Source organism: Oxyura jamaicensis, chromosome 3 (assembly GCF_011077185.1).
Source record: "Oxyura jamaicensis isolate SHBP4307 breed ruddy duck chromosome 3, BPBGC_Ojam_1.0, whole genome shotgun sequence".
In the NCBI taxonomy this organism is placed as follows: Eukaryota; Metazoa; Chordata; class Aves; order Anseriformes; family Anatidae; genus Oxyura; species Oxyura jamaicensis.
In genome coordinates, this window is record NC_048895.1 from 51,405,213 (window position 1) to 51,419,371 (window position 14,159).

General features: G+C 38.4%; 1 protein-coding gene across 1 annotated transcript in view; it reads left to right on the forward strand.

Moving 5' to 3' along the window:
• The window catches only part of PLEKHG1 (pleckstrin homology and RhoGEF domain containing G1), a 140,348-nt gene that overhangs the window by 1,607 nt on the left and 124,582 nt on the right, over positions 1–14,159 (forward strand). The window contains exon 2 of the mRNA XM_035321427.1: positions 9,533–9,607. The gene's annotated coding sequence lies outside the window, so the exon portion shown is untranslated. The remainder of the gene's footprint in view (positions 1–9,532; positions 9,608–14,159) is intronic.

A 14,159-nucleotide genomic window follows, 5' to 3' on the forward strand; every position in this document is an offset into this window, starting at 1 on the left:
CTTCTTTGAGATTTATTTAAAACTCCTTCTGGTGCCTGTGATGTGCAGTTGTCTTAATTTTGAGAGCTCTTCACCAATACGTGTGGGGGTGCTTTGAGAGGAAAGCATAAGAGTTATGCTAAGGTTAGAAAATTTATTAATAGGGTGCTTGTCTTGAAAATATGAGAGGGCAGTCTGAGATCAGCCTCTTAGTGAATATTGGTATTGTTCTCTGGTTCATCCTGATGCTTTGCTGTTCAGCTTTGACTGTCTACTTCTTTATGTTCTAAAGTTGACAAATGGGAACGATGCAAGATGCTCTGATAAAATGGTTCAGTTCTGAATGTGTTCATTTACTGGAATGCTGTCATTTTCCCACAAGTCTGCAGAGCCCTGGGTAAACAATTTTGACCTGTGGCTGTATGACTGAGTGTATCCCTGCAAAGGCAGGTTATGATTCTCGCACGAGGAGTTAATGTGTCACTTTTCTTGTTTTATTTCACGGTTTTCAGAAATAGAAAATGTGGGTGCATAATCAAATTGATTTGTAAGCTGTAGTCTTACTTAAAAACATCTTGCAAAATATGGTTTTGATTTTTGAGTGTAACTTTTTAGTGAAGGTTGAATGTTAACAATGTGTGGCTTTGGAAATGTTCAAATAGTGAGCTTTATTTTTTGGAAGCTCTCATGATTTCAGAACATCTGCTAATGTGTTTTCCCTCTTTCTTGGGCAGGATGTGAGAGTACAAGCTAACTGTCCAGTGGTATACTTTGGATCTGAAGTTGTTGAATTTGAGGTCTTGGTATGAACTGTGCTTAGCAGAAAAGCTCTGGAACTGGCATACTGAGTTCTTGGTACCCTTCTTGTGTGTCCTGATTATTATTTATATTTATTATTATCTAAAAGGCCAACACAAGAAGTATCAAAGTATGTCAAAGACTCCTTGAAGAGATGATTTGCATTTATTTGTTTATTACCCTCATACTTGTTGCCACCTCAGCGCTTGCTTGGCTGGGCCAAATCTCTCCCCTGCCAAGCCAGAGTTGCAATTCTTGGCCATCTTCATGGTCACGAAGTGGAGAGAGGCTACACTGCTGGGTGGCAATTGGAGGTGCTCATTGTGGCTCTTTCAAGCACCCCATGTCCGTAGGGTCAGATACACTGGGTTAGGAAATAACCAAAACATCCAGTTTGGTGATGAACCCATTTAAAGGACTCTGGGAAGCATTTCTTGGATTTGACATCTATAAGGCCATGGCAGTTCTAACTTACTACACAGGAATTTTTCTGATGTCCCTTCTCTTTTGTATTCACTCGTGTTGAAAAGGATGCTTTTTCTGGTAAAAACAACAACCAGACACATTTTATTGAAACATTAAAGTAGTTACGGCTTTAAGTTACATTGACTTAAATTTCTGAGAGGGCCATATACAGCACAAAAGTATCTTAACTAGAAAATATGCAGTAAAATTGTGTTTTAAAAAAAAGTTAATCATGTCTACTGAAGACATATGGAGTGGTTGTGATTATGTGTGGCAGTCTTTTCAGAATGATCTGTAATTTTTGCTCATGGGGATGAAGAAGATGTCTTACCACTACGTCTTACCACTACTTATTCTAAACAGCATTTCCATTTTACAGTGTTGGGAGAAGAGGGGAGAAAAAAAAAAAAAAAAAACAAAAAAAAAACACCCACCCAACCAACTGAGAATTATTGCAGCCCTCAGCACAGTCTGGAGTAGCAAAAGGACTTGCAGAGGTGTTGCTGAATGCTTAGCTTTGAGAACCTGCATTGCTGTGGTTACACAGAGAGCTTTAGTTTGTGGAACTGGCAATGAGGAAAAAAAGTAGAAAAAAGCGTTATTCTTGTACACTGAGAATGCAGAGGATGGGATGACATGGAACTCATATATTTATTTTCATCTCTTTATAAAATATGCTTTTCAAAGCACTTCTTATAGATGATCATTTGCTTGTTGATTAATCTGCTCATTCTTGGAAACGAACCAAAAGCTTTGGAAGAGCTGTGCAGCATCACCAATCCCAAACAGATTTCTTCCCTCCCCCAACCCCAGTCATGGCTCAGACTTCCCAAACTTGCGTGTTTGGTTTACTAGCTGTTAATCTTGTAGTATTTTTCAGTTATTTTAGTGTTTTAAGACTAATAAAGTCATACTTCCTGGTTCTTTTATTTTAACTGTAATGCGCAGGAACTTCACTTTGGAAGAAGAACTGAAATTCCCTAATGAAAACATCACAGATGAGAATGAATGGGGGTAATGAGAGCAGAGTGAGTAAAGACGGAAAGTCAGTCTTGGTCATATCAGCAGTGTAGTGGCAACAGTTATGATTGGAAGTGCTGGGTACAGTTTTTGTGTGTGTGGTTAAGAATACGAGAGGTGAATGTGAACAGATTAAATAATAACTAGAAATTTCAGAAAAGGCTATTTGTGTTGATTCCATTTCCAAAAGAGTGTGTGTAACAAACTAGCTCATAGCATTAGCAATTTCTCAAGACCCTTTAAGGATATAAAACATCTTTCTATATATGGCTGTTGTATCAAATAGGGCTGCCTTATCTGATTCACCAAGTTGAGCTTTTATGAACTTATTTGGCCTAAAATAGATTCAACTGCAAACACGATTGCAGGTGCAGGAAAAGAGGGGCCTAGTCAGGGTGGACTGGGGAAGGAAATTGAGGGAAAAGCTGCTGATAGTTGCTGAGGAGGCCTGAAAGAAGCAGCTGTCCAAGCACTTAAAGGCTGCTTCAGACCACTGTCAGCTGTTGACTGGAGTGCCTTCTGCAAGACATGCATTTGGGGTGGTCACTGTCTGTGTTCTCACTGATCGTGGTGCAGAGCCTTGCTGTGAAAATACAGAGCAAGGTTTCAGTTTAAAAAATTGTTTAGGACAGAAACTTGATACCCATGACTTGGTTTCTTTCTTCCTTCCACAATATGAGTTCCAGTAGTCCTGCTTCCTAGTCCTCCACAGGACCGTGGGTGGTTATGCTAGTGGAAGTTACACGTACGTTTCATAGGTGTAATCAACAGGTATATCTTGGGCTGGCAGCTGTTTCCCTTGCAAACTTGACTCCTAAACAGTACTAATTATCTTTGAATCCTATAAGTCTTGCTTGGCTACTCTGTCATTGAATTTCAGACTACAAGTGGTGCCAAGCCTCTTCCTGTAAGCATGCGTTCTGTAGAAACTTGCATGTGAGCCCTGCCCAGATGTTTTAAAATCTGACTTAATAAATGTTAACGTTGAAGTATTTGAGCATTCTTATCCATTCAGACATTTCAGGATCATGCCCCAGGCACTTGTATCATGTGGTTAATGTTTTCTGCTGATGGGATGCATGCATCCTCTCACTGGAAGCACTGAGCAGGGGTAAAAGGGTTTTGTGGGACCGCTTGTTGAATCACCTGCCCAGTGGCTTACTCAGAGCTGTTGTAGATGAAACCTTGATGCCCAGATTAGGAAGGGAAGGTTGTTTAGATTGCCCTAAGGAATGCTGGGGACACTGTAACAGCCAGCTTCCTTTCACCATCATGGCTGACAACTTTTCAGCATTGTCATATGGGTGTGCATTTCAAGGTTAAAGGCTCTGCCTTTAATCAGTCTGCATTAATAGTCCCTATCTCTTAGATTTTGTACATAATCTGTATCGTTTGTACTTTCTCCTATGCTTCCACTCGTGTTAGGTGGAGTTATCTGTAAACACAAGCAAGTTTGTCTTTGCTAACCACCTATAAAATAACTCTTCTTAAAGTATTTACCAATATTTACCCCCCCCCCCCCGTACCCTAAAATTAGCTAGTGTCTGCTGCCGCTTTGTTGTGATTCTTACCTACCAGTATGAACTTGTTGTTTTTCATTTTTTTTTCTTTGTTTTTCTTTTGTATTTGTTTTGCATATCACAGTGAGGCCAGGTTCATAGATGGGGTTCCAAAGCATCTCAGAAATAAGAAATAAACAGCGGCAGAACTGCTTGGTCACTGATCTGTGACACTTCAATCTAGACTAATGCAGTGCTTTGGTTCCTCAGCACAGGAATTGATTGATATGAAGAAGAAATTATAATTCATTCTTTGAGAATTATTTTAAAAATAGATGAGGGAAACATAGAACTAGTGATTATGCAAGTCTGTTATCTTCTTTATCACTTCAGCATGCACAAAGTTTCCTACTCACTATTTAAACTGTAACCAAGTTAATACCAACAGAAACATCAATTTAATTTGCAAGCAGGTTTGGTGCTGCTGAGATTATCATGCTGCAACTCCAGAGGTTGTAAAGCTTCGTCACTGTTTACTTCACAGTTCCTTTTCATTATCCTGATAACATACCTTGTGGTGTTGCTCAGAGAGCTGTCATACCTTAGTACCTGAATGATGTCAACATAGACTTCAGTCTGTTGCAGAAACACCTAATTCCTCTGACTTAGCCTATCTGAATGGGAGGAAAAGATGTTTTTAATGAGTCATGAGTGCATTTGGGGAGACAACTTGCCCTCCCTTTTACACCAGCAGTGTATGATGTTTATAATCTTTGCTTTCAGTCTTCTCTGATAATTGTCAGTCTCCCTCATGTTAGATGAGACTCAAGTCATAAATCTCTGATGTGATCTATGTTGCTCATTTTGTGCTACTGCCACCTGAGAAGGTTGCTGTCTGTCCTGCAGACAGACAGGCTAACTTGACACACTCCTCACTGAATTAGCTTATCCTTGCCTTATCAGGTCAGTCATGTTGTGAAGTCTGTTCTCTTCTGTGGTAGGATGGTATCGTCTCCACTATCTTCTCCTCCAAACCTTGCACTCACTTAACCTTGTGAGTTTCTCGCAGATTTCCATGGGGAAACCCCTTAATATCTCATCTGAACATCTACCTGCTATATCAAGTATCAGATATGTACTGCTGGGGCATGGAGAAAGGATTTCTTCCGCATGGCACTGCGTGCTATTTGGATAGGGTAGGAGCTGTGCCTGCTTTGCAAGGAAGAATTCTGGAAAACAAAACCATGATGTCTTCATGAGAAAGATGGTTGTCAGCTTTTGTCACTGAAGATCTGCTGCTTTGCAGTGTGTTTCATCTCTAGGGGATAGCTTTTCTGTACATACCCGATGGATGCATCAGCCCACCCTGTGTGTATCATGCAGCTGTTGAAGCTTCAAGAGAGATAAGGGTGTGAGGACTGACTGAATACCTCTTCATTGCCACTGTCTTAGAGTGATGAGGGGTCTGCTCACTCTGTGGTGTTTTGTTTTTTTTGTTTTGTTTTGTTTTGTTTTCTCCCCTTTTGTTCTTTAAATTGATGACTGTGCTGCATGAAGAGTCCTTTTTGTTTTTAATAGAGGATTGGTTATGCCTGTTTTCTGACAGTTTCAGAAATGTACTGGGTTGGTTTCTCTTGTTTGCTAGTTACAAACATTAGGCCTTATCAGCAGATGATTAGTTTTGGTAGTTGGGTCAGACTTACTTGTGTATGCCATAGCTGTCAAACACTGACTTCCTTTCTTGGGACAGTTTGAGGTCACACAAGGAATGATCTGGAGGAGTTCTGGCAAGGGTTCACTCTTAGCTGTTGACGTTCTCATGCAACTCCACCTTTGTGTTGCTCACTGCTGTGAAGTAGGAAGGCTGCATATACTTAGCTCATGCAATTAGCTTAATACATATGGGAAAGCTCTCAGGTGATTGCATGTGGAATAAATCTAGTTCTCTAGGAAGCGGCAGATCTTCTGTCCATTCATCACAGTTACATCATGCAACAAGAAGGTGCTACAGTATGTGGCCTTCCCTTGATGCTGTAATAGGCAAACTGCTTTCCTTGGCTAGGAAAGTTGGGCTATAAGTACTGGCATGTAACTCTGTAATAATCATGCCCAATAAATTCTTAGTTTAGTCGTAGTTGTAGGTGATGAAACCTGCACAGTGGTTTGCTGTCTAACAAATGTGAAGTTCTGCAAGTAATTTTCTTGTCAGCTTTGTGTGGAATTGTTTGGCACAAGTACTTGTTTTTAAAATTATATAGTCTATATTGACAATGGTTTATTATGTTGAACACACAATACTATCCAAGCATTAAAGATAGAATTGTCTGAATATGAGAGACAATTTAGTATGGCTGGGGACCAGGTGAGAGCAGGGATGACTTAATACTTGTAATTAAAGCAGATCTGAGTCAATCCTGCTTGTAAGTTTGTGGAGTGCAATGATACGTAGTTGGGTGACTTTCACTTGCTTTTGTCTTTTTCCCTAGCAGAAATGGGATAGGGAAGTCCTTGAAGAACAGATTTTTGAGACTCAAACCCATATTTATTTGTTTGAGGAAGCCAGTTTGTTGGAGTACAGTGATAATATCAGCCTTTAAGTCAGCACCTCAGTCCTGGACCATTCGTGTGTAGCACAAAAGCGTTTTGTATCACTTTTTGAGATCTTAACCTCAGCTTTTCTAAAGAATCACAAGAAAAAAGCAATAAGCCACCTGTCTTGTTACTGAAAGTTATTTTGGTTGCATCTGGAGTATACCCAAAAAGACAAGTTCAATTTATCTGGGTTTTGAAATATAGTTTTCTGATTTTTGGACTTTTCATTTAATGTTACAGTGAAATCTCCAGGTGACAGAATGTTTTACAGTCAAATCATTCAAATCAACTTAAATTTGACTGTATCTGAATATAAATTTCTTCAGATTTCTATAGGTGAATGTAGGTTTTACTTAACTTGGGTCCTGCCCAAGGCTTCTTTTACGTTTTTAACACTCCAGTAAGGTTTTTAGCTTAAACTGGTACTTGAATGCTTTCCTACATATCTGTTAATAAGAATTTGAATCCTATGTATCTTCTAAAAATGATTAGGAAAACAAAGTTTTTTATTAATAGTTATGATGTATTTTTGGAACAACTATGGCAATTTTAAAGTACGCAATTTTTTTTCCAGATAAAATAGAAATTACAGAACAAATGACAATATATTTGGTTAATCAATTTCTTTTAGTGGACATGCACATATTTTCCTTGTGATAGTGTTTATACTGCAACAGTGTGTTATATTCTTACACTGATGTTTGAGAAATAAACCTTATATTCAGCCTAATTGGTCAAAAATTTCACAGAATGAAAAATGTACTTATCTTTCTATATGACAGGAAAATATGAAAGAAAAAGACAAGACCTGTAGAAAACCTTTTTGAAAAAGTTAAAGGAGGTTGATAGAAGATCTCTCCATAGTGTCCAAAAGCTTGTATTTCAGTTGGTTCATAAGCGATTGTAGTACCTTGCCAGAAGTCATCAGTCCAAAGGCTTTGAAAAGCTGTTGGATGCTCTGGAGTTTAGAGAATATCTCTTTGCATTGGGCCAATTATTTTACTTGGGAACTAAGAAGCTGTTGTGGATGAAACTTTTATCAAACCAGAGTTCCCCTATAGAAAGTTTAGGTTTCTTCCAGGTTTGCCCGGTTTCCTTGTCTGCTCACTCTCTTATGTGTATGTGTTTAAATGGTCATGGTTATTGCTACTTCTTATGTGTTGGTAGTCTGGCTCTATCTACGGTTCTTAAAGAAACTACTTTCTCTAGCAGTTGAAATGGGGTCCTTGCCTCTGGAGGGTTTGAGAGTAAGGGAACTTGCACAAGCTAAATGGAAAGTAGCATGGTAATTACAGCTCATGCTGTATTTTGGTTTTGCTTAATTTACAGTCTGAGGTGCAGGAAGGTAGTCGGGCATTTGAATGTTACAACTGTTGCAGTCTAATCACAGGAACCTGGTAAGACTACTCATATGTTCCCTTCTGCAGATTCATAGAAGTGTTACTGGAGACTATGTACTATGTACTTGGTTACAAACTAAATGCTGTAAATAAAACTGTAAATACAATTGTCACTCAGTGATGGGGCAAAAATACACCTTTTAAAATCTGTAAAGTTTCCATGTAGAGTGTATTTATTGTTATAAGTTTAGCAACTGGGTGGGGGGAAAAAGTGTTGATATTTCATTTAAATAATAATAATAAAAAAGCATCTCTCAGATGGAGTAGTGTTTTCATATTTTAAAAAGAAAGTAGAGATGAACATCATGCCACATTAGCAAGATTGAAGTGATTGTATTGTTGTTTAAGTTGAAAGTAGACCAATATTTTTTAAATGGATTTTTAGTTTAAAATCTTGCCTGTTTATGGTTTGGTTCCCCTAAACCAAATTAACTTGGACAACCGGCTGGGATTCTATTTATTCTGGCATAAGAACAGGCACCAGGCAGAGCATCTTGGTCCCAAAAACCTGGTAATGGTGAGAGGCCTCTGTAATGTTCCCAGCCAGCTGAATGCGAGGTATGTTGCCATACAGGAAATCAATTGCAGCTGAATGTGTGCTGTTTCCACTCCAAGTATATAAACATGCCTTATGGTGATATTAAAAAGAAAAAAAAAAAAAAAGAGAAAAAAATATTCTTTTAAATCCAGTCTTACATTTAATAGCTACCCGAAAGTTCAGAGTGAGAACATTTGATGTTCTGTTCTTTGGGTTCTTTCCTGTCGTGTCTGGCTGAGTCCATAGCACAGAAATAGCTATGAAGGAGATGCGAGGCAAATCAATCTTCTTGTGCTCCAGAAGAGGCAAACAGAAGCCCGTGTTTTAGAGAAATGAAAATAATAATTTTAAGACAAAGGTATCCATGTTTAATTTTTGGTTGACCTTCTGAATAATATTTTGAAGCTGGGAAGGGTTTTAAATTTAGAAAAAGAAATAAGTTTAAATCAAGAAATCTGTGGTTCTGAAGGTTTCAAGATAAGTTAATAACTTTTGCTAGAAAGAGCTTTATCACAACTGTATTGCAGAATCACGGAATCATGAAGGTTAGAAAAGACCTCCAAGATCATCTGGTCCAACCATCACCCTAGCACCGATCAAAACAGTTGCATTTTGTTAAGTGCTAGCCAAAATGGTATTTTCATTTGGATTCATTCTTTGTTGATCCTTTGAAAATAGCTAGATCAGATGCCGCTACCCAGGCAGGTGTTAGGAAATAACTAATGAAACTGATTTGCTTTAGAGCTACTGGTGTGTCCTTGTACTGCTCAGCCGGAAAGTGGGTGGCTCATTGGATAGGGGTTTCCAGGCATTAAAGATAATTAGGTTTATAATCTGTGATAACAGTTTCTAGAAGCAGTGTGGGCTGAAGCTTTCAGAGTTTAGATCTTGGGAATTTGAGAACACTTTCCTGCTCTGATGCAGACTTAGACTGTAACCTCAGATAATCTGTTTCGACTAGATTTTAACAACACGTAGGTAGGTAGGTATTCACAGAGGTGGTAATGGGATTTTCAGAATCACATTAGTGTCTAATTCCTATTCAAAACCTAATACCTTTTTAGTCTGTCTGAACCAGATTCAGCCCGTGCTACGTTTTATTCATTTTCTCTAAGGCAAAATGCAAAGGCAGCACTGTGAGTGTGGCTTCAGGTGCATACAGCACATCTTCCTTAGTGGGTTAGAGTTGTGCTGTGTTTTGTCTTTTCTCTAATTCCATAACTGTTGTCCTCCTTTTGCAGAATGCCATAGCTTGAACAGAAGAGAGGAAAATTGACTCCACTTTGCCTCTTTGCCTAACCGAAGTGATTTCTCTGGTGAGTGCTATACCAAGTACATATTGTTATTATTTTTATTTTTATAAGTAAAAAGATCGCTTTTGTGCCTCTGGCTGAGCTGAATGTTGTCATTCAGTGAAAATACTCCAAGTTAACCATGAGACTGCTTAATATGCAAATCCCGCATAAGTCCATGTACAATAAAGGTCAGAGATGTAAGCCAAGATGGTGGGTTTTATTAATGTGTGTGCAAGTGGGGTTTTATGCTAATAAAATCAAAATTTTGAGGCACTTAAGCAGTTACAACAGGTCTGTAATTTTGTTGCAGTTCTAGCAAGTCTGCAATTTTAGCATCTGTTTCAGTAACTCAATTTTTGCTAAAGATCTGTAGCTAATGTTTTGGTAAGGTGCTTGACTCCTTCATCCTTTTGGAGGTATAAGTGCCATTTTTATGATGAAGGGATGGTCTTGTAATTATGTGGAGTATGGGGCTTGGAAGATCTGCTCTTACTACCTAAAGATCCTGCAGGACCTGAAGATCTTGAGATAATAGCAAAAAGCAGATTTAGATGTCGTGGAAGTGTCTCTTTAGAGAAGGCAACTTCATTTGTTTCACTATCTAAACCAAACTGATGTTGCAGAGATCTTCATAGAACCATAGAATATCCTGAGTCAGAAGGGGCTCACAAGGATCATTGAATACAACTCCTTCATGATAGGGGTGGTTTGAGATTCCCCACTAAATGTTAATCAAGAAGATGGCTTTAGACAGGGTCCCTTTTCCCCTCCTTTTCCTCCTTTCTTACAAATGTCTCAGTCTCAGTGCCAACCCAAAGGAGTCTTTTCTTCTCTTTGAAGAAAGCGGGCATTCACTGATGGGCTTTGTGGGTAACTGCACGAGCACTGGTATTTGGAAAAACTCATTGACTTATAAATAACCTATTTCGCTGCTTTCAGATAGAGCATCTAATGCTGAAACCAGTATCGCATGGATCAATTTAAAAAAAAAATATATGTTAATTGCCACTCTGGCTTCTGTGAGCTGCAAAGGGAATACTAATGTGCTATGTTAGGACATTTATTTCATATTTATTTTATACTATCAATGGTAGGGTTCTTAATATATTTTTGTAGTATGTATTGATGATCCAGTTGTGTTCAAATATTAACACAATTTTAAGAGTGGCAGCTTTAAGTCACTTCCAATATTTTGAGATTGCATAGCCCTAACAGACAGGCGCTAGTGGAATTGCTTAGCACTCAGCTGAAGCTTACATCTGATAAACGTTAGAGAGATCTTTCCTGTGGATCCAACGGGTAAGAGTCTCTGTGAGCAGGAAAGTGTTTTGCAGAGGCTGGGAGAGGAAAGACCAGAAATTCTTCTCAAAATAGTAACTTGAATTTGAATAGTGTTGCAGTTTTTATTTGAATAACGTTGCATATTTTAACATATGTTAACAACAAAAAAGGCATGACCTAAATTCAGTACACTAGTTGCCTCTATTACTTGATGATTGGTTAATTACTAACATATTGTTTTCATCCACAGTTATGGAGGCTGGGCTGTACGTTCCCAGGCCCCACACAGCAAATTGTCTTATTTAGCTTGAAATTTATGCATATCAAAATGCCTATTAAGTATTGGCCTTGTGACCTTAGGAAGTGAATTACTTGCACAAATTCTCTCCCTTCTCCCTGATTTCCATTTTGTTTCAAATGTGCTGCTTGGCCCTGATTTTGAGTTGTGGTGGTTTTAATATGCTTGCATGATGAACAGAAAAGCTGAATGAGACTGTCAGACTTAACTTCTGAAAGCTGAGACAACAGGGCTTGTCCTAAGAAGCAGAGGATTTCCTAAAATTCTTTGGGATACATGGCAGACAAGCATATAGTTTACAGTGTTACTGAATATTGTATCAACAAACCTAGGGTGTGTGGAAATGTTTCAACTGAATGGATATTCATTCAAGGGCTAGATGAAATGTATTTAGGAAGGAATTAGTTTTCTTTCATTGTCCCATGAAATTAAAGTGTAATGAGTTTTAGATGTAGAGCTTTGGGATATGGTTTAGTGGGGACTGTTAGTGTTAGGTCAGAGGTTGGACTTGATGATCTTGAGGTCTCTTCCAACCTAGAAATTCTGTGATTCTGTGATTCTGAGTGGTGTTCTGTAAAAGGGATATCTTAATGGTTTGGACAGATACAGTGTTTAGGGATGGATGTTAACTCTGTAGCAAATAACTATTAGTAATTTTGGCAAATTTACTTCACGTTCCAGAATTAAATCTCAAAGTTTTAAGAATGTTTTCTTTCTGGAATTGTTTTGGGGGCATGGGACAGACAATTTATTAAATTTGTTTTATATTTTTGTTATCCATGTGACTTTGTCCAACAACATTGTGTGCTTTTAATTGTTTCAATAAGGTAGTGTTTAGAATACAGTAATCCTTGGAAAGTATTAATGAATATGAGCTTAAGCAACTCTTAAAATCATTACATCTGCTGTAGCAGAGGAGGAAATATCGCATCAATCTGCATGTTCTAACAATTGAGAATGAGTTTTAATACACAGTGTGTTTATGCTAAAACCCAATACATATTTAAAAAACAAACAAAAATTTCTTGAGGATCTGTGCGTCACTGATTGCTTTGTTTAGGCCAGGTCTTTAATGGTATGAGGGCTTGCAAAACTGTCTGGGGGTGGAAAGAATGATGCATGCCCATGTGTGAGGTTTTCTGTAAGTCTGGTCTATTTTCAGTATGCAATGGAGTAGAGGTATAGTGCAAGAATAGGGCTTCAGTTGCGATATGAAGGCCTGTAAAAGCTTTCTTATTGCAGAAAGTTCCTACTGGGTTATTAGTGCAGTTGCATTAGTATCCATGAGAATATTTAGGGCTTAATTTAGCGTACTAGATTAGGGTCTAATACCATAATTAAGGCTAGAAATTTTTCGTAAGTTTCCCCCAAATCTTTTGCAGCTGATTGTAGCCAGGCTAAAATAGAAACAACGTGAAGTGAATCTTTAGGGTTGTTTATTGTTGACAGTTTTATGAAACCTGTCTTTCTACTTCACTATAGAAAAGCTGACGGGTAAATGTGATGTTTAACACAAGTATGCACAGATCTGGCTAGATTTCTCAAAATATTAATACAAATAACTTGCCAGTGACCTACTGAAAGTCTAAACGCTTACTGCATTTAAGCTAACAGTTTTATAATAATCATGGTAACTGTTTTAAAAAATCTTTTTAATTGATAAAAACGCTTTGTCCAGATGCTGCTTAATTTTCTTGTCAGTTCATGTGTTTCGCGTTTTCAACTGTGAAAAGATTCAGTGAATTGTCTGGACAAATTCAGTAATAACATAATTAGAATTTTATATATTCTGTAGTCAAAGGATTCTTTATTTTATTTTATTTTATTTTTTTATGGTAAAGTGTTGAACACAAATTCTTATATGTACCTTTAGTTTAAAAAAAATAATAAAATCCCCAAAGACAAACTCATTCACCCTTGTATTCCCCCTTTGCTTGCTCGGTGGTCAGTCCTTTCCCACTGCCATCTCCTATTGTTACGGTCAAATGATCAAGGAAAAGTGTATGCTTCCTTTTGTGTCCAGTAGATAGGAGTTCTTAATTGATGACTGCTGCTTTCTTTCTGACATAAAGGAAACAAATGGGCAGTAGTGATTATAGCACATCTGTTGTTTTCTGTCGAGCATCCTGTGCAGCAGTGATACTGTCTTGAAGACTACTTTTTTCTTCCTGTTAGGGACTAGTTAACAGGGGGGATATGGGTGACATGTGACAGTATTGTTCCTTTGTCACAGGTGTAGCCAGAGCAGAAAAACAAGCTGGGACACAACGACTTGTTTATATTTTAGAAAAAAAAATAATAATAATTTAAAAATGTTAAAGCTTGGGGGATGTACTTAATTTTGATTGTCTGGGATAGGTAAAGAGTCCTGTCTTCAGAGTGCATTCCCTGAATGGTAGGTGTAAGCTCCAAAATCACACTGGAAATGGCTTCTGCTGGGGAAAGGGAGAAACAAAATAGCATACGTAGCCAGGATATGAAAGCTGAAACATTCACACTACCACTATGGCTTCTAGGATCCAGTTTTTCAGCCTGTGGCATTGTTGTTCATCTCCTGCTTGACTGTCTTTTGCTAGCTGTGTTGTACAACAACTCCCAGGAGAGCTGAGGCCTGGAGTGCTCAGGTGCGCTTTTTCCTGTGGCCTTCCTGGGACAGAGCCAGGTGAAGATCCATATCTGGCTTTACAGACCTCAGGGAAGTGAGTTTGGGGAACTGATGAGCAATTAAGTTAGAAAAGGGTCTCGTATGAGTGCAGAAGGGGACTTGAAGGTTGAAGGTGGAGAAGACAGATGTCTGGGGAAATGACTGAGGGAGGCCAGTAAAGCAGCTGGGTGAAATAGGCACAGGGTGGTAGTGCAGTGTATCACCACTTGTCCTGTGCATCATACCAACCATGCCTTTTTGTCTTTCTAACTTGTATCATAAAGAAGTGAGCGTAAGTGGGATTTGCAAATCCCCGAGAGTATCTACAGGAAACCTTTTTGCTCTCTCTT